This window comes from Lasioglossum baleicum, unplaced genomic scaffold, assembly GCF_051020765.1.
Source record: "Lasioglossum baleicum unplaced genomic scaffold, iyLasBale1 scaffold0021, whole genome shotgun sequence".
In the NCBI taxonomy this organism is placed as follows: domain Eukaryota; kingdom Metazoa; phylum Arthropoda; class Insecta; order Hymenoptera; family Halictidae; genus Lasioglossum; species Lasioglossum baleicum.
In genome coordinates, this window is record NW_027469081.1 from 4,388,417 (window position 1) to 4,413,060 (window position 24,644).

Genomic DNA, 24,644 nt, shown 5'->3' on the forward strand with positions numbered 1-24,644 from the left:
TGAAGGTCTATGTGTTAACAAGCCACCTGCCGGGAAAAATGAGAAGCGCGTGGCCGCGTTCGCGGCACAGCAATTAATTTAAATGAATTTTCACTGTAAGTACGCAGTTGGCACGTGAAGTAGGCCGGTAATAAGGCGGCCCGTTTCGTCCTGGCTAACCGGAACACGCAAAATCCTCGAAAATAGAATCTAATGGGACCGACCACGGAAAAAATGGGAACACGACACACGAACACCTCTGCGACCAACTTATTCGAACGAACCTTGAACGGGAACACGGATGGATCTTTCATTTACCACCGGGAAAACTTCCTCATTGATTTAAAGAAGATTAATCGGCCGAAATTTACGGTTTACTAGGATAGATCACCATCTTCTTTCAACTTCTTCCTTTCCCCGTATCCTCTCAGGCAACGATACCACGAAACTCCTCTCGGAGAACAGATGCTCTGAACAGCTTCTGGCGAGTTATTATTGAAAAACTTTCCACTTTATTCATCTATTTGGCTACATTTTATCGATCATTGTCCGTTCAGAATATCGAAAGGATTTGTTCGACGTCTGGGGATCAGAAAACTTTCGAAGACAAATGAAGTTGTTGAAATAAAAATTTCCTGCATTTGCTGGCTGGTAAGCTTAACGTCTTCTCGTTGGGCAACATCCCGAAACAGAAACACAATAAAAGCTTGTTAGTATATCGTGCTGCAGAATTTGCCAACTTTCTTTCTGGGTCATTGAATACGCAAACTTCCCCGATGAATTTTTATTCGTTCGCTTTCTGGGAATCGATCGGAGAAACTCTCAAGTATTCTTGCTCCCTGGAGCAAGCAGAAAACTGCGTGAACGAGTGAAATTTATCAATAATTTAGTCGTTAGCAAAATGATGGAAGATTTCGAGGGATCGGGCAAAATTTGACGGGGTGTTGAAAATAGCCGTGGGAAGAGGGTCGTGCGTGCGTATTGAAAGGAAAAGGAAATTTAGCTTGTTCGTCGGGCAGCGTAACGAAATATACAAGGCAACAACGGAGGGGTGTTTCGAGAGACGCTCACGAGAAATCAAGGCGGAAAACCACGTAACCGCGAAATCGTTTGAACGTGCCTATATCACCCTCGCGCGAGTTTGTGCATTTTTTGCACGCAGTTTTAAGCGGTGTCGCGGTGGCAGTGTCCGCATGAATGTTTCATGAGGCCGTAGTTTCGCACACCCCATATTTGCACACGCGCGTGCGTGTCCCTGTCCGCGCGCGAGCGCGAATCCAGACTAGGGCTGTTACTTTCCTTCGAAGGTCGAAGATTTTCAAGCTTCGAAGCTTCGAATCTCATCATGGCTTTTGAAACTTCTCAATAAATGCTAGAATATAAAATATGATAGAATTCTGTACGTTTTAGATTTATTTCCGATCTAAACAGGTTACTGCCACGGAAAATTATTTTATTTTATTCCGCTTTCTTAAAATTCGTTTATAAGAATTGAAAATTGAGTAAACATCTGTCTAGTGATAAGTAGACAGCGGATCTTTATGCATTTATAATAAAATTGAGTAGATGAAATTGAAAATTGTTGAACAATTTTAAAAATTGAAGGTGTTAATTTAATGATTTCTCCTCAATGAAAATCATTAAAGGAAGAAATAACATTCTATTTAGTTTCTATCTCTTGCAATCGATGCAGACAATTTTTATTTTATAAGATCCGCAGTCCAGTGATGAGTAATCGAAGTTTCGAAGCTATTTTCGTTAAACGGAATAGTTCACAGCAGAGTTAAAGTGCCGTTTCTGTCGCGCTGCTTTTATTCGGACCGTATAACGATTATTATGAAGAAAAAGTATAATTGTTTCTTCCGCGCATGCAGCCACAGCCAGTCGACTGGAACAAAATGCACAAAGGTGTAGGGGTGGATAAATACCACATTCTGCACACTGAAACGTTAACGCAAATAGAAAAAGAGAATGGTGTTTAGAGCATTGAAACTGTTACCGACGTTTTTATTGAAATTTTAATTAAACTCCCTTTCATCCTCCATTTACCAACAAATTATTCCAATTGTTTTCCATTTGTCCGAATGTTTGCCGACACTAGAAACAATATTCCGCGTGTGTTCGAAATTTCGATTAAACCATATGGATTTCACCTGATCCTATTTCGAATGACAGCCGCCGCGCCGATCTTCCGTCTTTATTTATAAAATTCCCGGCACCATTGTAATCGCAATTATGAATATTTACCGTAGGAGGTTTTTCATTTCGCGGCGCAACATTGCGTTCATTTGTTCGGGAGCTGTTCCAACAGAACGTTTCTCGCGAGATCCGCCCTCGGACGATTTAATGCCTACCGTGAGGTGTAATCGTCGCTTATTTGCTTCACGTTTTATTGTATACATGGCTGCGATTTTCGCTGCGCGAGATCTAACGCAGTCCCGTCGCTTTTTTCCAAACGAAAAACAAACGTATAACTCGTGTAATTCTGATGATCTTTACTTTGAAAAAATCACACGTGTACATTCAAACACCAATGAACACGCGTGTGAAAAATCCCAATGCAGAAGGTTTAACAGTTTTCCTGAAAAAAATTCTCAGTGGAAACTCTTCAGTGGGAAAACGGTTCCGAAGTAGAGATGCACGCTTTTGCGGGGATACCAATCAGAATGATCTCTGGTAAAACAAAACACATCCTCTTGGACACAAGACTCACCACTCTGCAAGCGAAAACCTAGAGCCTAGAGAGAAGCTCAGCAACTTTCGGAGTTCCTGATCTTATTGTCGCTTCATTAGGATTATTTACCATTTCCAATCTTAATTTACTTCTAAACATTACTAGACTGCAAGAAGTTTCACTTTTGCCGCACGTGGTTTTTTTTTTTAATTCAAAAGACTACGTACGCCATGTGGTTGGGCGTACCCTATATGCTTCGGGGTTGAGCCTTTCGAAAATTTCGTTATTTTTGCGGTAGGACGCACCGTTCTCGAGATACAGCCATTTTTTATTTAAGACTAGCTCGGCTGACCATCCCCGCCACTTCCGTTACGCATTTTCGTATCGCGAATTCCGTGACGCGAATTAGGCCTACACCCTGCCAAATGAAGTTTCACTTCAAAAATAGTCAATAATGCATACATTTATTGTTATAATAAAACAACTTTGAATTATGACCAAAATATAACCGTTTTTAATGTTGGTAGTTATTTTCGGACCCGTTTTAAGCCCTGATTGCTATAACTTGAAACTTATTAGAACTTAGAACCGATATGAGGACCGATATAGGACCGAAAAAATAACGGTCCTACACCGTTATGCTAGGACCGATATCCATGTACGAAGGACCGTAATCGAAACCGATATCAACCAAAATTTCGGGCCTTCATAACAGTTATTCAGAATATCGGTCCTTCATAACTGTTTCAAGGACCGAAACCGATATCATAACTGTTTTCAAGCCCTGGATGCGAGTCGGTAAAAGCCGTTTCAGGTTCGAGATTCATATTTTCTGGGCCAGACAGAGGACTTGGAAGGAAGTATCGGAGAGGAAGCAATCGATTCGCGGGTTCCATTTCCGGGTGAACGCGATTGTTTTTATCAAGAATGTCGGAAGAAATTGGCTCGAACGGAGAGCGTCGGTTGCAACAGCCCAGCCAAGGAACAAAATTGAAGTCTAGCTTCGAACCGGAGTCGAATTCAGCCGAGGTACAAAGTAAGTGTCGGGTATATTGCGCGAGTTACGCTACAGCCGCCTTTTCAGAATGCCTTTGGAAGTACGAGACACCCTGTCTTTGGCAACCGGCACAGTCAACTCTGTCGCGTGACAGCGACGAGACGCGTGCACGTGCAAACACCGATGGGAACGTTACAGGAGATCCTTTGACGTGCTCTGCTCGCCGACATACTTGCCCGCTTTTCCATCCACAACTTTCGCCGGAGAGATTTCTTTTAATCGACGTTTTAATCGGCAGACCGTGCGGAGTCGATGATGACTGACGCTTGTTCGCGCGCGCGACCCACGTTTCATTGCGAATTTTAAAGCGTTCGCGCGCGCTGTCGCTCAAAGACCGCGGACACCTCAATGAGAAATAAAATGTTCGAGCTCGTCTGTGAATATCTGTCTCGATGTTCGATGAAAACTGCAGTTCAATTTGATTACGTTAACATGTTTAACCCCTTGCCGTATTTTAACTTCACATGCTCGTCATGAAGATTTTAAACGAAGCCTAATATGATAGATATGAATGTTACGCCTTTCTTTTTAAATGAAATAAAGTTTGATTCGTTTGTAATCAATAGACTGCGGATTTTACGCATTTACGACAAAAATGGGTAGTTGCAATTTAAAACAGTGAACAAATGAAAAACATTTAAGAACATCGATGTGTTAGTTGCAGCTGAAGAACATTATTAAAGACGGAAAGAAATTGTTACTCGGATCTTGTTTGTTGCAGTTGACTCAAACAATTTTTATTTCTGCATAAAGTTCCGCAGTCTAGTAATCAATATTTAGCATTAAAATTACCGTAGCCATAGAAAAAATATAAATTTTCTTTTCTCTTCTACGACATTTTTGGGGATAAAGACGTTTCTATCGCTGTAACTGTAAAAAGAAAATTATACGGCATATAATAGGCTGAAAATAACGCAACAGTGTTTTTAAATTCCTCTAATGTTTTTACTGTTTTAAATCGCACCTATTCATTTTTCTCATAACATCCGCTGTCTACTTGTAAACGATCTAGAATCCTGACCAGCAGGATCGTTCGATTTTTCCGTGGAACGGCCGCAGACGAGTGGCGACGGCTAGAGACAGAGTGAAAGAGAGAGAGAAAGCGGTTCTGCAAAACAGTGTCCCGGTGAAAGAAGAACGCAACGGGCACCAATACTGCGGGGAACCGAGTCTGAAGGGAATAAACGCATTCATGGGAATGAAACAGAGCAGCGTCGGTTTATCCGCAAACAATGAGGCGGGTGTCGCCCGCAACTCTCCACCGGTTCTACACTGTCAGAAGTTGTCTCTCTCATTTTTCACCCTCCTTTCCCGTCTGTTCTTGTCACCGTTCAACCCAGCGAGACTCTAGCACCGCGGTACTCTATTCAATTACACCGAAGACCAGACCTCCACGCACAGATTGCAACTGCACCGTTGCTGCATTCACCGCGTTGCGTCCGCGTATGCACGCGCCGCGCCGCTCCAAGCCAGTCCGACGTCGCGTCTTCACCTCCATTCAAGACCGGCGAGGGAACACACCCCCCTAAACCTTTCCCGATTTTTTTTCAGAACCCCTCGGATTCACCGACCTCCATGGAACGTGTAGCAATTTTTTCAGCGTCCCGGTTTTTAACTCCTCAGGGTGAAGACGAGTTTCAGATTTTCAATTTTACAAAATGTGCTAAGGTGAAGTGCCCTATGCCTGGACAGCATGTTTTTCTATTTTAAATTTTATCACTTTAAATAAGCAAAAATAATTTTTTAAGAGCTTTAACATACAGTTCAGGGTTTGTAAAGTAATTTGAAATAAAAAAATCATTGTTTAGGTTAATATCCTAATTGTATTAACAAGAATAATTCAAACCTATAGTTGGACATATTAAATCCAATCTAAGCTAGTACCTGGACAGAAGTAAACCCTTAACCCTACACTGGGACAAATTGAATTTACATATAATCTGCAACAGACACTATAGTGCTCCAAACACTATGGCCGCCACGGGGAGCGAGACGCGCGACCGGGAGGAGTGGGGATATTCCTTGAGAATGCCCCCGATCGAGCAAAAATTTGCTCATGCCTGATCTATAACATCGAACTTTATTCAATCTTGAATGATGCACATATGAATATATTATTATATTGTATATTACATTCTGCCCTTAATTTGTTGTGTAATTATCTTTTTTCTTTCGTGTAAATTATTATTGATTTCTTGTTCCTGTTCTTTTTTAATTTTGTATCTCTCTTTTTCCTGCTTTTTGACAAATGTTCTTCTTCTACATATAATTTTTTTTCTTGCTCCTTTTTTCAAGATCTTTCTTCTGTCTTCGACAGTACAGTTGGTGGTCCTTTGTTAGCATCTACCGAACTTAAAATTTTCATTCTAGAATCTTTTTGGAATCTTAAACTGGCCCACTGTATTGAGAGCTTGTACTTGTGCGATGGATTCAACAGAATGAGATTCTTGATTTCTCTTCAATTTTTTTTATTTTTATTCAATCTTCTATTTTCCTTCAATCTGTCATTTTTAATAATATCCTTAGATTTTATGTAGACTTTTGGCTTTCTCTTACTTTAATCTGTTTTTTTATGGTACTTATTAATTACTTTTTTCGAGTGGAATCAAAAGTTTTGTTTCTAGTGATGGCCATTATCAAATTTAATTTTTAAAGCAAGTTTACAATCTGAAAAAAACATTGTTTAAGAACTATATCGACATGAATAATTAATTTTTGAGGTTAGGTATTAATATTGATAGATTTATGACATAAAAATTAAGTATTATTAACGTCACAGCCGGAACACATTTTCTACATTTGTTATACAAGCTAATAGAAGACTACTTATACGTACATTTAGTTAAATAATAATAATTTGCAAACAATGCGTTGATTTTATTCACAAACACGTGTCCGGATTCAGGCGTAAGCACATTGCGTATAAGCTTAGAGTGGGACAACTACTGTCATCGCGTCCCAGTATGGAGTACTTATATTTGAAAACAATCCTAATCTTGGACATCTTATATTTGGATTTATAATTATTATTTACGTTAAATTTGAATGCCAATTTATTTTAAAATATCAATATTATTATGCGTGATAATTATTTTTTGTCTGGGGGCTTAAATTATATCTTTTTTTCTAACAAAAGTTCGAACTACAAATGCATATGATTCGCATGTAAATAGACTATTTTGTATACTGTTTTCAGATGAACTTTGAATTTATTTTTAAATTTCAATTGATGTCATAATGAAATAATATTCACACCTACTTGTAGCTAAGAGAGAGAGGCCTCAGAATATATAATATAATTATTTAATCTCTTAATTACTGATTTTACTATGAAAATTCAATTGTCCAGATTTAGGTATCACTTTTGGACTGTCCAGACTTAGGGCACTTCACCTTATTACAAAGTTCCTTCGTCAACAGGTTCGCAAGCTGTTTAATTCTGACTACGCTAATTTTCGCTCGGCCGCTCCGGAAGATCGAGGAGATACCTTTTCGCGATCCTGTTAACCCCGGGCTGGATCTAGAAAACTATTTCCCCAATAAAGGGTCGCGTGTAGTCGAACGGTGTTCTAACTATCCGAAAATTCTATTTGCATCTTAATTTCGGTCCGGAACGAGAACCTGGCTCCCTATACGAACGAATAGGGAGAGAGGAAAAAAAAACAAAAACGAAAGGAGAAAGGAACTTTTATGTAAAATGAAGTAGCCAGGACAGTTTATTCCGGCTCGCGTCCGTGCAGTACAAACGCCCCCGAAATTGCAAATCCGGCCGATTGATCTCGGATGAATATTTAAGCCGCCTGCAACTCGCACGAGTCAACCCTCTCGCGCTATTCATTTCTTTTTTCTTGTTTTATTTTTCGTTCGTTCGTCACCCCGTCTCGTCCGGTATCGTGTGGGCGCCGAGGTTGTATATATGTATATATTTTGAAGGAAGGGAAGCTTGTTCAACATTTTATGCCGCGGCCCTTAATTATATCGTACAAATTTTACGATCCACTTCCGTTGCGCTGCGCCAACTTTATGGTAATGATCACAATAAAAAAAAAACACCGACCGCCGCTGGTGATTCCGAGTCAAATATCAGAACAGTAAAACCAGGATTAACCTGCTCTTCCACTTCTAAGGATTTCTTCATTTCGTCGGGGTTTATCGATGGCTCCGAATAAGTATAATAATTCGGTATATCGTTTCCTCGCCACGGTTCGACAGGTTTCAATTAAGTTCCAGATTGAAGCCGGCACACTCGCATAATTTTACAGCGACGTGATTCGCCGGATGCATTCATGGAAATAATACTGCCTTGCAATTCGCTAAATTTCCGAGAACGGATTACACGTGCTACTTTGCCTCGTGGAACCACGGCTAGACGATGCAGTGTTTGAACGCTTGTAAACCCTAATGTTGTAGTAAAGGGAGCCTTGTTCACCCGGTATTACAGATTCGGAGCAATCACTTGTTATATACTGTGTACCGGAATATGGAATTTCACGTGCTACCATCTATTTTAATAAACCCGATTGCTTCTCGGCAAGTTCTTCTAGTTCGAAGCTGATGGAGTTCTATCTCCACAAATATTAGGTGCGTGGAACAGTTTCAGTTTCTCTTTTGTTTATAATATTCTTAATAGTGTTGTTAAAATGAGCTCCGAGTCCTGAGCTTTGAAGGCTCGAGTCGCGACTTCAGTCGTAAACGCTGGAGCCTTTCAGGTTTGAACCTTGAGCTGTGAGAACTGGAGTCCTCAACGCTTGAGCTTGAAACTCAAAGACTCGAGTCTTCTGTATTGCCTGGATGTGTTTGAATATTCCGACGTAATATAATATGTATACCCTAACCATACCAAATATCATAACATAACAGCTGAGAGTTGAGCGTTGAAGGTTTGAGTCTTAAAGCTTTGAAAGCTTAAGTTTTATATAATTGTAGCTTTAGAAACTTAGTCTTTAAGACTGAGCTCTGGAGCTTCGAAGACTCGAACTTTATACAACACTAATTCTTAATATTCGACCATACGATTTGAAATTTTTTGAGAAGTTGGAATAATTGGTTTGCTGCACAACGTGAACAGATATGTTCGAAGCAAAAGTGCAATTTTTCAAGGATTCTTACATCTTTTCAATGTCTGTCGTTTAAACTTTCACAATGCAAACAATTGACACAGATCTACAAAACGTATTTTTTGAATTTTGAATATAATATAGGTCCACATAAAAAAAAGTCGTAAAATGTAACTTTTAGTATCCTCTCTATAATTCAGATCAATTACAATTTTTGAAGAAATGTACCTCTCACATCATGCACTAAACTAAGGGGTAAACTTTACTTTACCGGACTCAAAATTGATGCCTTTCTCCTACAAATTATGATATATTTGGTGTAATGCAGTAAATTTATACCAGGGCAGCTGTAGATCGAAGTTTCGATCCTGTAGGATCAATGGTTCAGGAGTTATGCTTGCTTAAAGTTGAGCAATCTGCAGTGTTTTTGACCGGTAAGAGCGCCGCCATATTGGTTTGTAGTGACGACCGTGAGCCGCTTACCGAGCAGAACTAACGAATTAATTGTTCTGCTCGGTAAGCGGCGCGCAACCGTCACTACAAACCAATATGGCGGCGCCCTTACCTGTCAAAAACACTGTAGATTGCTCAAGTTTAAGCGAGCATAACTCCTGAACCATTGACCCTACAGGATCGAAACTTCGATCAGCAGCCGCCCCGGATACAAATCTACTGGATTACATACCAAATACATCATAATTTATAGGAGAACAGCACAAATTTTGAGTCCGGTAAAGTAAAGAGCAGCCAAACTAATTGCTCTAACTTCTCCAAAAAGTTCGAATTGTACGTATATGTTTTCCAATACTAAAAAAGTGATAGTTTTGTTTGAAACGTCCGAGAATATTAGTGGGAGTCACTGTGTGTTATTTATGTGAACACATTAATAGCATTATTGCCAGTTTTCTGACATTATTAAGACCAGAATGAACCCGCTGCGGAACCGTTCGTTCAGGAGGAGGCGCGCGAACGGTGGGAGATAAATTTGGACCAATCACGATCGGTACCGATAACTATATCGACGCGTAAGTGCTCGATCAAACAACGTTCTAACGAGCACGCAAAATTCCACGGTCTTGGTGCGTTTCAGGCCGCGCGGAGCCAACTCCCGGGCCGCGTTTAATTTCCTCTCTTTGGCCCGGGGAATATCGTACACATGTCGTTGAACGCCTGCGAGCCACGATACTTCGCGCAAATTAAATTTTATCGGGCAAGTTGCGGCACGGGGAACGGCGGAAGGAAGACCGCCGCCAGGAATTACACCGAATAAACAAGTTAAACATTTTTCAAACCGACCAGCAAGAACAGCTGCGAGCCGACGAACCAGCTGAAATATTAATGCATGTTGTCCCCGACACTCTTTCGTCGAAGAAAAATACATCTAGCGGAAACGTACAAACGCAAATATTTATCCAGAGTCTACCAGAAATACCGGTTTAATATATATTTTAATTATTGAAATTATATGAAGATGCTTCCATCAGAAATTATTCAATAAAATTCTTTATTGAGTCACTAGACTGTGGATCTTTATGCATTTATAGCGAAATTGAATAAATGAAATTCAAAATGGTTGGAAAATTTTTAAACATTTAAGATGTCAATATATGACTTCTCTATTAAAATCATTAAGGGAAGAAATAACGTTCAATTTGGTTTCTGTTACTTGCAATCGATGCAGACAACTTTTATTTTGCATAAATCTATTAATCACGAGTTATTATAAAAATTGTGAAAAATTTAAATAAGTTCAGTCTTGTAATTTTTATAAAACAATGTATATACGACCGACATTTTGTAGCCGGCACGTTAAGACTGGTGTCTCCCCACTCTACCTTCCCCTTCTACCACGCTGTTGACCACGTGTGTCACAACGTCACGTGACTAATTCGATGCTGGCAGAGAGAGGGTAACTCTTTCCCCTGGATTCCCCCCTGAGAGCTGTATCTATGCAACTGCTTCGAATTTTTTGGGGAATCTTCAGGTATATAGAATTTCAACGCGCACATCTACGTACTGATTGCAATAAAAAGATCGATCTTTTTCCAGTCAATAATTAAAAAATCTCGATTACGTCAGTTTCAGGCTGAATTACAATTCGCAAATTCTACAATTTCCCACGCGATTTATTTGGTTCGTGACTGGAACACATTTTTCAATAAACGTTCGATTTCGCGGTGAAGTACGTACAGAACATTTTTCAAATAAATTGCGAACGGGAATACGTGTAAAAAGCCGGGAAACTGAAATTAATTTGGGAAAATGATCTGGAACACAATAAATTGTTACCGTCAAGATAAGTCAAGATCGCACTCAAGACAAGAACTCTCTAATGAAAACTCTGATTGGCTTGTAAAGAAGGTCCGCCGTTCCATCGAGAGAGGACGATATTAAAATATATTCTTCTTTTCTAATTATACCGTTCAGCGAGCCGGGGCGATATTTCGAGGAATCGTCGGCGCTAATTATCATAACAATACAAAGCGATTCATATTTTCCATCAAGATTCAAATTTATGGAAAACCTTCATCGGGCCAGTGTCCCGAGCAAAAGACGAGTCGCTTTGATCGTCGCGATCGTTTTCCCAACTCCGGCCACTATGCAATCACTATGCAACCTTCTCTCTCTCTCTCTCGTGCTTTTGTCCTCGCCCCGCTTCCCGCAAAGAGGGTACGTACTTCTGCTAAACGTTGTTTTCATTAATATTCATTCCGGCAACAGAAATCCACTAAACGGCCGCGCGCGCGTATCCCGATATAACTTCCAACCTTCGGATTCCTTTATTGCGAGTTCTACTTATCCGGACGGACGACAGGCAGGATCCGGTTACATCATAATTAAAGTCGCGCGGGTCTTCGGGACGACTAATGATATCCTCTTCGTCTTCCTGAAGATTGTCTGCCTTAAGTTCCCGGCGGGCACAAAGGCCCTTCATAACGCGAGACGCGTAAGATAGGATCTCCCGTTAACATGTACAGTAATGCCTCGATACATGCGAGGGAGAGAGAGAGAGATGTACACGATACTTGTGAACAATCTATCCCCACACAATCCTGTACTCTTTCCATCCGTTGCAACATAAAATAGGCCTCATCAAAGGTCTAATTGATCGTGCCATCCTTCTTGCAAATCCAGAATTTAGATCTGGTAATTTGTTGCTGATTAGAAATGTACTTCAACGCAATGAATACCCGGTTAATCTTATTTCCAATATTATCAAAGAAAATATATTTGAAATATATCACCCCCTTTTCGTCGAAAAACGGAAAGAGGATAAGTTCAAAATAACAGGTTCAATTTAAAGGTGGTATTTTCGCGATCGCACTATTTGAAAGAATGGTAATTATTTTTCTCGGCGCTCAGGTTCGATCAATTTCTACACTAACCTGAGCGCCGAGAAAAATAATTACCATCCGGGCGCCGAAACCATTAAATTGTTCATCTACGATCGACATAAAGGAATATTCATCCTGTGCGTAGAAATTAAATTTCTTATACTTCTTGATATAGTGAATTGGAATTTACTCGGTGCATATGTAGCGTACGCTTTCTGTACCATAGCACCCGCGTGTTTAAGTCCGGCATATTGATCTCACAGGATTAGGCATGTAAGGAGTGGCGAGTGATTACAATAGAGCCACCCGTATTAGAACATTCATTATCCAAACATGATGATACACTGGTTTATTGTCGGGACAACGTGTCTCTTGTTACATGTTAGTTAAAGTAGACGTTCCATGTTGCTAGACTGAAAATTATATACTCTTTATAACCAGAGCTTTATTAATAGATTCCGCAAAAAACTGTATAAAAATAAATTTTTATCGATTTACCTTTCAACGAGTTTTCCTAATTCAATTAAATTATTCAGCCAGGAAATAAATGACTTATTTTGCATGAAAATCTGCAGTAATGTGATGAGTAGACTGTGGATCTTTATGCTAAATAAAAAATGTTTGCGTTGTTCGCTTGATACAAGTGCCAAATAAAAAAATTGTTTCATCATTTAATTATCTTATTCAGCTGAAACTAATACACTGACGTCCTTAAATCTTTTTAATATGACCACTGCTTTAAATTGTGCATAGCCATTTTTATCATAAATGCATAAAGATCCGCAGTCTAGTGATGTATGTCGGAAGAGTGTGCAAGGATGTGCAAATAAATGATGCTACGAGCTTCGGCTGGCCTGTACGGCTTCGGAAGCTCGAAAGGTCAGTTTTAATCGGAAACGTAGACGCCTCCGAACATTATAGTGTATTTCATACGTCGTGGGGGCGCTAATAATAGAAAATGTCGGCCCGTAGCGATCGATCTCGCGACAATTTGGCATCGACCATACAGGAATTGCAGTGCGGTACGATGGACGTCGTTTATCTCGCGCGAGATACAAATCGCGACGTGCTCCGACGCGTAAAAACGCGCTCTCATCAAAGACGCGGACGGCGTTGAGAGCGTCGATCGATAACCTGCCATTGGAAAAGAGGAAGAACAATAATAGAAGAAAAAAATATATCGGCGCGGCTTGTCCGATAAACGAACGGGCGACGAGTCCGGTCAAACCGTCGAATTTCGATAATTCCACAGGACGATGATTTTTTGTTCTGTCCAGCGGACCACGCGAAAAGAAAACCGAAAAATCTGGCTGTCGAGGATTGGCGGCCGCTTTTTCGCGTGCTGTACGCGAAAGTGGAAAACACGGCGAAATAAATGGAATTATAACGGGGCGAGAACAAGACAGCATTTTATATTCGAAAATCAAGGCATTTCTTTCAACACGTATCATTTTCATTCTTTGTAATCTTCTTTATCTGTTTTCTCGTACAACAGTTGAGCTTTCTACAATTTATAGAACACAGACGAATTGAATATAATATTAAAACTGTTTTGAGAATAATGCTATGGCAATTTTTACTAGCACCTCGGAGTCACCATTCGAGGACAAGGGGTTAAGCCCCCCGGTTCAAGATTCCGAGAAGCAGCTGGGAACAGTAGAAATTATTTTTGGGATCGCAAGTGAAATAAAAGGGTCGCCGCGTGCCAGATAAAACATCGATATCCTTCATCTTCGAATGCGCGGCGAAAGAACCCGATAAATTACAAGAATCGCAAGAGAATGCACCGGGGTCGAAAGAGAAGGAGGAAGAGACAGAGAAATGAAAGGGTTGGGAAGAAAATCACGGAAAACGAGGGGGCTGAAACTATAGCAAACGCTCCGCAAGATAGAGGTGATCGCTGTGGCAGGAAAAAAGAGGAAGTACCCAGCGACCAGCAGGGAAAGACGAGCGCCGAAGATAAGGAAAAGTGGCGAACAAAACGGCAGAAAAAGAAACGAGCAAGAAGAGAACTAAAATCGTTCGGCGAACGAGCGAAACAAGGGGTTGAAGGACAGGGGCACGATAAAACAAAACAGTGGGGTTCGGGGGAGAAGAGGGGTCGGGGGGTGGGGAAAAGGAGGAGGGTTAAATTAAATAGGATACAAAAAGGAGAAGCAGGGAAGACAGTAACGAAAGAAAAAGAAACCGCGGGTACAATTAGACGGAAAAAGGGGTGAAGAGAGCTAGACAGAGGGGATAGAGGAGAGGGAGAGAAACGCGACAAAGAGAATAGTGGAAGCAAAGAAAAGTGGACTGGCTGAAGGGGTGGGGAGAGGATGACGACGGGGGTGAGATGGAGTAAGACAGCGAGTGGAAATGAGAGCACGGGGAGGAGCGAGAGGGTAGCATCGGGCAGACTATAATAGAGACTGAAAAAGAAAAAACGGGCAAGAGAAAAAGAGAAGAGGGATGGTTGAAGGGTGGGGAAGAGGGAGGGACAGAGACAGTTTAAGAGAGAAAGAGAAAGGGAAAGTGTGTGTGTGTGTGTGTGTGTGCGAGTGGGCTCAGAGACGTTAAGGTAGTATTCCGGTTTTCGAGGCCGGTTTTTCAACCAATTTTTCGGAAGAACCAGCATACTTTTTCTGTTAAAATTTTGCACACGTATTTATAGGTATTTGAATCTGTAGGTATTTATAGATGTATAGTATACTTGAATCGATGAAGCCAAAATGAACCGATATTTTTTTCGAAATACACCTCTGAAGAAGAATAAAAAGTATTTACAACTCTTGTAATTTTGATTAATCTCACTTTTAAAAAATAACTCGTACACTCGAAGTATCCACAAATGTGTGCGCAAAATTCTAATGCAAAAGGTTTAATAGTTCCTCCGAAAAAAGTTCCGAAAACTGGTCGAAAAACGGCCTCGAAAACCAGAATACCCCCTTAAGAGAAAAAAAAGAGAAGAACAGGAGGGGGTGGGAGAGAGAGAGAGAGGCAGGCAAGCAGAGAGGGAGAGAGAAAGACGGAGGAGAGAGGGAGAGACGTGACGCGTGGCATCACGTGGTGTATTGATCGTCGCGCAGCATCCACGAGAGCCATTCCGGCTGCCAACCTTCCTACCTACCCCAAGCACCTACCCCTTTCCCTCATACCAACCTTCCGCCCCACCCACTTTCCTCCAGACCACCATTCTCCTCTGACCTCCTCCTACTTCACTTCACCATCCCCCTTCAGCATCCCCCCCGACGGTACTCCTGCAACAAACTACCCCCTGCCCCCTGCACGCGCCGAGCCCCCGGCGAAACCCCGTCAGACATCCATCGTCGTGTATCCAGCGAGTTAATTATTAAATGCATCGTCGTGCCTGCTAGGCCCTGCAATACGTCCCTTCCACCCCCCTCGACCAGCCGAGAACCCCCTAGCATCTCGCTCCTTCCCCTCTGTCTTCATCTATCGGACCATTCCTGTCTTCGTCCCTCCCTTCAGATTTTGCGTGACGCTCTCACTTTTCTCCGTTTTTTACTCTCTTCATCTCGTTTCATCCCCTCTGTCCTCATCTATCCGGGCATCGCCGTCTCTCTTCAGCTTCTGCTTTGTCTCTCTTTCTCTTCGAACCCCCTCTGTCTTCATCTATGCAACCACCCCGTCCCGGTTTATCTCTCTCCCTTCAGCCCACCGCTTCTCCCCCGTTTCTGCTCTTCCTCGCTTTTCGCCTCTCTTTCTCTTTCATCCCCCCCTCCCTCTGTCTTCATCTATCCAACCCCGTCTGGCATCTCTCTCCCCAGATTTCCGGTCTCGCTTTTCTAGTTTTTGCCTGCTCTCTTTCCCTCTTACCGTCCCTACCGCTGGCGCCGATTCACGTACAGTCACTTCATCTTCCGCGGACCTGGTGTAAATGCTGGAAAGGAACGGTCTATCGGGGACTTTCGATTATCGGGCAAGTCGGGGATCGATCCCATCGCGGAAAAGGGAAACATCGGCCGCAGCCGAGCATTGACTTCGACCCCGACCCGCGATCCTGTTTACAGATTCCCGTGAACGACGATCCCGCAGACCGTCTTATGTATTACCGGCACACAGACACGCGAGAACAGCCATCTATTTTTGCTTTTATTGTTCGACTTAAGCTCTCGGCTGGTCTTCTATTTGCCTCGTCGTCGCCACTGTCGACGTTTACCTGACTGTTACCCGAGAGTCCTCCGTGCATTCGCGATTTTATGAAATCGTTAATGAACCGCTTACGCGAGCCTTTACCGCGGAAGTTAAATGGAAATGTCGTTAACGCTGTGTTCATTGGTTTTTAATAGGCGATAGGGATTTTCAAAGCATCGGACGAAGTCCGGTCTGAAATTTTTATTCATACAGCTTCGCGTACCTTTTGTCATGCTTCTTTTCAGAGTCGACTTCGTCGTTCAACTTTTTCAAGTAAAGTGAATAATTTGAGGCGAGGATTTTTTAAAATATTTTCTTCGTGGAACCCAGATCGTGCGTTAAAGTCTTGAATAACTGAGCCATGAACATAATTAAATTGTTGTGTACAACGTCAGGAATCAGATGTATGATCCTATTTATCATTGTATTAATTTGACATCCGCAGATAAATCATGTTCGTAAAATAAATAACAAATTAGGATTAATGCTTGTTGTATGTTTCTTTGTGTTTTATAATATTGAGCATCGCTGTAAAGATTGACTTAAAGTTACTTAAGTGTAATTAAAAAATTAATCGTGTCTCCATATTTTGGTTATATCGCTCCGCTCTAACGGTACATATTTGTCTTGGATAGTTCGCGACTGTTTCAGTGTTTTCAGTATCGTAATATCCTCTAAATCCTTCATTTGAAACGTGATTAAGCAAATATTTTCGTGACGCCGGGGTGGAAATTTGATGGTTATTTGACTTGGTGCGTAAACAACTTTGTCTCGCGGCGATATTCGTTTTCGCGCGAACCTAGAACCGGCTGCCAACTTTTGTTCTTCCCATCCGGTCGAAAAACAATAACGGGATTTTCTACAGCGATGAAATGTACGACCGGTTTTACAACGGTGTAAGTATTATTCTCCGTTTCACTATGTATAATTTAATTTATCTGAAATTGATGCCTCTCACTTTCTATAAACGCTCGTAAAACAATATTCATTAAAATTGATGATATTCATCAGTAATTATAACTTTACGGTTCCATTCGATATATCTCGCTGATACTTTACCATTTTCAACGCGAAAAAGAAAGTTACTCAACAAAGCTTCCCCACAGAAATGATTCCCCTGTCAAATATCAAATCAACAAGCCAACAAAATTGCGTTTCTTTATTACCGTTACTTAATTGCCAATTAATCAATATTTTCATTTCGTGCTTCGATCGAGGTCCGAGAAGTTGTGAATTGCGTGCGTATTCGAAGTCCCTTTTCATTCTTCGAATAATGAATATCGATGGGCTAATGACAGCTCGCACGGCCAATATTCGATCATGATTTTCGATCTTCAAAGCTCGTGGTACCTTTAAATGGCCCCGTAACGTAATTGCCTCTGCGAAAGCTTTCGATCCAGTATAACCTTCCAGCATTTTACGTGGCGTGACGCGCTCGAGGAGACTTTGTTTCACCCTGCTGCAGGGGTTCAGGGGCATGACGATACACCGCCATCCACACAGTGATGCATTCCATAATGAACTTAATCAAACGGTTCCTTAATAGCTACGAAATCGGTGAACAATTTGTACCGAGGCGGTTCAATCAATTTCGGAGCAAATCAATTTGAAATTAATTATATCCATATTGTCTGAAACATTCTCCATTTGTATGAACGTAATTCTCGATGACTTCGATTGGTATTATTTGGGTAAAAACGTTAATCGAGGACTGAAATCTTGAAAAACAAATTAAATATTCTTTTTCCAACAATCTCCTACTTGCAGAAATCATTTTACAGAAGCTGTCGCTCCCCATTGCGTCTTTTTCGACGAATTCACAGTATTGAGAAAGTTCTTGAACGCTGTGCAAGCACTTGAGAAGCGACTCCGTTTATTTGTTATTCGAGACACTAGTTATTGAATTATTCATCGCTCATGGGAAGTCTACATTCGACATTTATTATTCGCAGCTTCGAATTCGTGTTTATTTCAAAAGAACGGGCGTTCGTTATTCTTGATTTATTCCGCAGCGGAAATCTGTTCTACCGCGAACTCTCTTCCTCTCTCTCTCTCTCTCTCTTTGTCTCATTTACTTTTAAATATTTATAAGCAATTATTTTAATCATAACGGAATTTCCCTCGGTACGATCAGCGTATCTTCAATTAGTCTTAATTTCCACTTTACCCATAAGAGGAGATTAACGTTCATGAAGTATGCCTCGCAAGAATTTCAAGCATGAATATCTTAAGGTACTCGGACAGCTTACTTTCGCTTCCTCGGCTTGATCTTGATCTTCGGTTACTTACAATTAACGAACCTGCACGGTATAGGGAAACAGAAATGTTCCTTCTTGTCTTCGATCAAAATAACGGGAAAATAAATAAAAATGATATTAGTTACTGATCACAGATATCGAAAAGTGAAAAAAATAATCGTTCTTCGTCAGACAGCGGATCTTTATGGAAAATAAAAATGTTCTGCCTGAGTTGCAACAAACTAGAGTGAAATTGAAATTAATTTTTTCTTTCTTAATATGTTTAATAGGTTGAGAATAAAATATAACAGCATTCTTAAATTACACGTACTCATTGTTATCATAAATGCATAAAATCCATCGTCGTCTTCACGACGTTACAAAATAATTTCCAGAATTCTACGGAAATAATCTCCGATTTCCCTACAATTTCGGAAAGCCGTGTGTAACGTGCAGTCCTCGACAAAATAATAAGCCACCTAGCATATTTTTAGATTTCTTGTATTTAATACTTTGGAGATATTATGTAGTATTCAGGATATAACGGAGTGTACACTTTCCACCTTTAAATACAAGAAATTTAAAAATATGTTAGGTGTCGTATTATTTTGTCGAGGACTGTACTACAAAAAATCTCCAATAAAACATTGCAATTGCAAAACTGTGTAAAGCAATTGAACAGAATCGCATTGCCAATCGCGCGGTCCTTCAAGCGCAATATCGATATGCAGTTTTTTAAAACGACACCGAATATTGTCGAATAATTCACGGTATTTTTCGAACAATTTGGAAGTAACATTTCGGAGTTTGCAACGGGGTTTCGTTGGTTGCCTCGCTTCCGTCCAGCCAGGTACACGAGATCGCGAATTTTCGCCTAAACGCCGACAATACCACGTGAAACAGACGTCAGAAGCAGGTCACCGAAGTGCATGTACGCACATACGTTTAGGAGAGAGAGACCAATCAAATCGGCCCGACGTGGCTTTGCGTTGCACTGCCAAGAACGTTATTCACCTGCCGTTGCGAATTGCCAAAACGCAGTGCTGACTGTCAACCGGGAACGAAAGCTCTCGTGGCGCGCCGGCGATTCTACATCGTGAAAACTCAGAATGATGCATACATTCTTCTCTGTCTCCTCCAGTCTTAATCCTCCAGCGATCTATACGGGGTGCCTTGCAAAATTCGTTCGCAATTTTCAAGTCGGTTCTGGAATTGTTCTTTACGGTCTTCCGAAGGAAATCATTTTAATTTTGTTTGTGCAATTTTCAACTTTCCTACAGAAATCGTTAAAAAATAAAAGTGGTACCAACTGAAATCCTATTTTCATTGGTAATAACTAGACTCCCGGATGTTTATGCAAAATAAAAGGTTTGTGCATCAATTACAAGACGCTGGAGCTGAATATACATTTATATTCTTCATTAATAGTTTTAACGTGGTGAAAATAATATATTAATAGTCTTAAAGTCTTTTAATATTTTCACTGTTTCAAATTACACTTGTTCATTGTTGTTATAAATGCATAAAATCCGCAGTCTAGTTATTATTCTAACCCTCTCATCCGAAAGATAAAAATATTCTAAACCGAATGGAAGATTTTAATAAAACGTATGACTAATTTGGAAGAAAGAAAGATAAAAGTGAACTAGAAAGAAAATTGCATTTAAGAAAAATGATAGCAGAATAATTCATGGCACAAAGAGACAGAAAACAGACGGGAAGGAGGCAGTATTTTAAAAGGAGTAAGTATGATACAGCCCGCAAAAATTGAAAAGGAGATTGCACGTAAGAAAAACGAAAGCGAAGGAAGAGTAACTCATGTCACAAAGGCTTGAAACGAATACTACCCCCAGGGAACACATAGCAGTAAAAAGATAAGAACAATTCAAGGAATAACATTTTAAAGAGAGGGCTGTACCTACGGAAAGCGTGACAGTAAAAAAGAAGAATAATTCGGGACATAAGGTTCAAAGGGAGGACTGTACCTGCAGAAAACATAACAGTAAAAAAGTAAGAACAATTTAGGACATAGGGTTTAAATGAAAGAGCGTATCTAGGAGACAGAGAGAGAGGTAGCAGTAAAAAATAAGAATAACTCGAGAAAAGAAGATCGTTTATTATTGGTCTAAAAAAGGTCTTTCAGATAAAAAGAGTATGGAGTACTCTCTAAAAAGTAGCTTTTCAAGTATAAAATTATTTATAGAAAAAAGTTTTACAGTTTCAGAGAAAAATAATTCCCCAAAATGGAACTGGATGTTTAAATTAAAAAATTATGGGTAGATACTCTGAAAAGGACCTTTCTAATTTTTAAAGAATTCCCGAAAATCAACATGTCCTGTCTCATGAAAATAACAAGATTGAATTTACGTTTTCGAACGTAAGAATGAGAGAAGTTTGATTCCAATAATCGTGAAATAAAATGTCTAAAATCGATGACGCGACCACCGGTTGTAGGGTTACCGTTAAGCTATTGGTCTGGGGTTATCCGGCGTCTGCCTCGAAATACTAAATAAACATCAACCGTGGTCAGGACAAAGGTAAGGGGTTAAAGGGCCGATTATCGCGTCCTGTTCTCTGTGCGACGTCGTCCGGGAGAATCACGTTGGTGAGAACGCACGGCAATCGAAAGAACTAAGAGGAACGATAAATATTGCGGGACCGTTACGGGAATTTACGGGACATAAGAAATCAAAGTGGATAGAAGGCGATGAGGGGGAGTGGCGAGAGCAGGACAAGAAGGGTGGAAGGAAGAAGAAGTATTTGCGGGACGAAAGGGCTTCTCTCGGCCGCGGCGGGAGCGCAGCGCCTTCAAGAGACTCGGTCAACAAGCGGCGCAGGCCTAAGTCCCTTCTTCTTTTGACACCTACGTCGGCGAAGACGATACTTTAAGCCGCTACCAGTCGCGCTTTTTACCTTATTCGAGATACCGTCACGGGTCTTATCCTCTTATTTAGACGTCGAGGTGAGGGAGAGGGAGAGAGAGGGAGGGCGGACCGTTGAAAAACCCGAGATTCTCGAGCACCGACGCTCCGCTCAAATTATTAGGTCCGAGGGAATGTTCCCGTTGACTCGGTCTTCATAAACACTGGGAACCCTTAATCGGGAAACTGAGGGTCTTCGCCCTGCGAGGGCTTGACGCGTTCACCGAGTACACGGGAATCCCAAGATTACGGAGGAATCTGTTTAATTTGCTAGCTGAGCGATTTTTTTCAGCGACAACACAAAACTGTGGAGATGTTGGAAGAACTTCAGCATATTTTTTCCATTTTCCACAGAGAGAAATCCGCGCAGCTTGATCGTGAGAGACCTCGGGGCTACAGATGAATACATATAACCACACGATATGATTATCGATGAACAATATTTATCAATATATACAATTGTTATCGATATATCAATAACTTGTTTTTGTTTACAATTCTGCCGGGCAAGCTTCGTTCTCGGTGTAAATGCCAATATACACTGCACTTTCATAAACACGAATAACGTCGGTATTCCTATCTGTACTGTTTAATCTCCTTCGATCAATCATGACGGCAACATTTGCTACGCGGAAATTGTACAAGATATATTTCCCGGAGATATATCCAATAGCCATGAAATATTTGTCAGTTCGTAGGACAAAGACAGGAGAGATCCTGCGTCAGATCGTAGAACTAGATCGATCTAATCGATTCGCCACGACCCATGGACACCATTATACACGGTCAACGAGGAAGCACTAATTTCTACATTTTACAAATTCCCAAGCAAGCTGCGCAAGAGCCCGAGTCCTCTAAATTGAGCCGGGCTATCCGCGACCGCAATAAATCTGTCGGTACCGCAGACAAAGGGATGCCGAATACGGTTAATAAGCTTTCTAATGTTGAAGCATCGGGCGAAACGGGCGGCGACGGTCAGGTGGGCTAAGTGGCGAAATAGAAAACACGAGAAGGCCGAAGGAAGGTCGATGGATGGAAAGGAGGACAAAACCAGAGAGCGGTAGCAGGCCGGCTGGCAGGCAGCATCATCATCGGGTGAGGAGGGATCGCGAGACCAACGTAGAAGAAGTAGTACTCACCCCCTCAGGCCGAAAGCCCTCTTTGCCAGCTCCAGCTTGAAGACACTGGGTCAACAAGCGGCAGAAGCCCGGGTCTTGGCCGTTTTCCTCTGGCGTGGGTGCAACGGAAGTTGGTCGTTACACCGGAACCCGTTTGCTATCACTTCTCCGATTCACTATGACGCGACACTGTCACCGACGATCGATCTCCGGTTGGCAGCGAACCTGGGCAAGATGGCGATTTGAACGAACAACTGGCTAACTCACTTCTCCCCGATTGATCACGGTCGAACGCGAGAGATTAGGTTCGCGGCGCGAGCGAATGAACCGGACGCGTGTTTGCGCTGAATCGAGGATCGAGAAAGAACGGGGATGCAAACGGTGCTAGAGAGGTTCTAGGAGGCCAGAAGAGGGAACGATGATCGCGGTAGAAAGAAAACGAAACCGAGGGGATCACGGCTAAGTTTAGAATACCCTAAGAGGGACCTAAACGAAAACGGAAGAGAAGATGGGCGAAGAAGGAAGGAGCAAACACGCGAGACCACCGAATACAATACAGTTCGAGTGTTCTTCGATGCTTGGCTAGTGTTCTCGGCCTAGAGGGGAGAGCAGGAACATCGAATGATTTTAGATTCAGTGCCAGAAAAATCGCCGGCCAATCGTGAGGGGACACAGGACAAATCGAGATCGCCATCTCTCGGCCAACTGGGGCCATCGAATCACATTAATAGACCTTTCTCTCGCGTCGATCGAGTCCCCTAATTGCCGGGAAATCATTATCGCTAATAGACTCGTCTCGTGGGACGAACCCACGGAACTGGTTGTTTAAGAGCCGGACTGCCAGTCATTTTATTCCAACGATGGCTCCGCTGTGAACGTTCCCGGCTCCCCGTCCTGGGAATCTTTCAAATAAACTGTCGGGACACGTCTCTGTCGTTCATCGGTCGACATTTCATGCGGTAAATAGTTGGTTCTATTTTTCCTCGGATTTACCGGGCTGGAAACGAAGTTTTTCTAGTTTTTCGTTCGACGATGATTTATTGAAATTTATGGGCTTCGATTTGTTCGAGTTTCTCGACTCGGCGAATTTATTCTGCTTTCATGAAGGAGTGACATTAACAATTATCACGTTTTACGATTTATTCTGGCACGTGCAAATAGGCTCTTCAACTTTTAATTGCTCGCATATACATAGTATTTATACAATCTAAAAACCATAAATTTAGTGTTTCGAGCGCAAACGAAGGTGTCGACCACACTGACAAATACATATATATTTTACTTTAATGTGGTTATATGATTGATTAAACATTTATTTATGTTGAAGTGATGTTTGCTTGGATTAAATTGAAACATTTGATAATTCAGTCAAAGCATTTTATTTTTATTTTATTTTGCATTCGGTTTTAAACTTCATTTTCACATGAATTGGTTATTCATATAGATTTTTCTATTTTAAGGTGAATACTTTTCCCGTTCCGTTCGGACGTCACGGAAATATGAATGTAACATCGTGGTGCGAAAACGAGAATTCCCTCGCACACCGGCAAATAGATGAAAATAGGTACAAAGTTTCTCGTCTGATAATAACGATAAATGATCGAGCCCGTCGGACAGAGGAAGCCATTAATCAAACTGGTTTCGCAGACATTTGTCGAAGATAAAGTGGAAAAGTTTAGTGAAAATATTTCAGCCACGAACGTGTGTAATATCGGTTCGGAATGACAAATTTAAATGATGGGAAATAAAATATGTAGGCGTTTCATAAATCTGTAAATCGCGTGGATCGTCGATTCGAAAGTTATTTTCATATTAAAATGACAATACCGAAAAGGTTTCAAAGCCGCTGTAAGTCGTTTTGCTTTTAATTTATTCATAAACTTTTTCATGATACTTCTGTTTGAAACACTTATATTTTAAATAATGTACTTCCTTTTGAACAGTGCGATTTCCGCATTTCCGCAATAACAATCTCTGAAGTAGGAAAAGCATAATTCTGGAAAATAGGTGAATCTGCGGGAATGATAAGAAACGAGGATATTAAAAGACTCAATTGAAACAGATTCGCTCCAGTTTGCAGGATAACTCGCTGAACAATTTCGCGACGATAGAATGAAGAATGCCGTAAC

At 41.2% G+C, this 24,644-nt stretch overlaps 2 protein-coding genes across 2 annotated transcripts in view; one reads left to right on the plus strand and one right to left on the minus strand.

Moving 5' to 3' along the window:
- The window catches only part of Mub (poly(rC)-binding protein mub), a 267,810-nt gene extending 244,988 nt beyond the window's left edge, over positions 1 to 22,822 (minus strand). Inside the window, exon 1 of the mRNA XM_076444774.1 lies at positions 22,537 to 22,822. The gene's annotated coding sequence lies outside the window, so the exon portion shown is untranslated. The remainder of the gene's footprint in view (positions 1 to 22,536) is intronic.
- LOC143219024 (uncharacterized) overlaps positions 1 to 24,644 on the plus strand; it is a 70,969-nt gene that overhangs the window by 11,931 nt on the left and 34,394 nt on the right. The window lies entirely within an intron of this gene.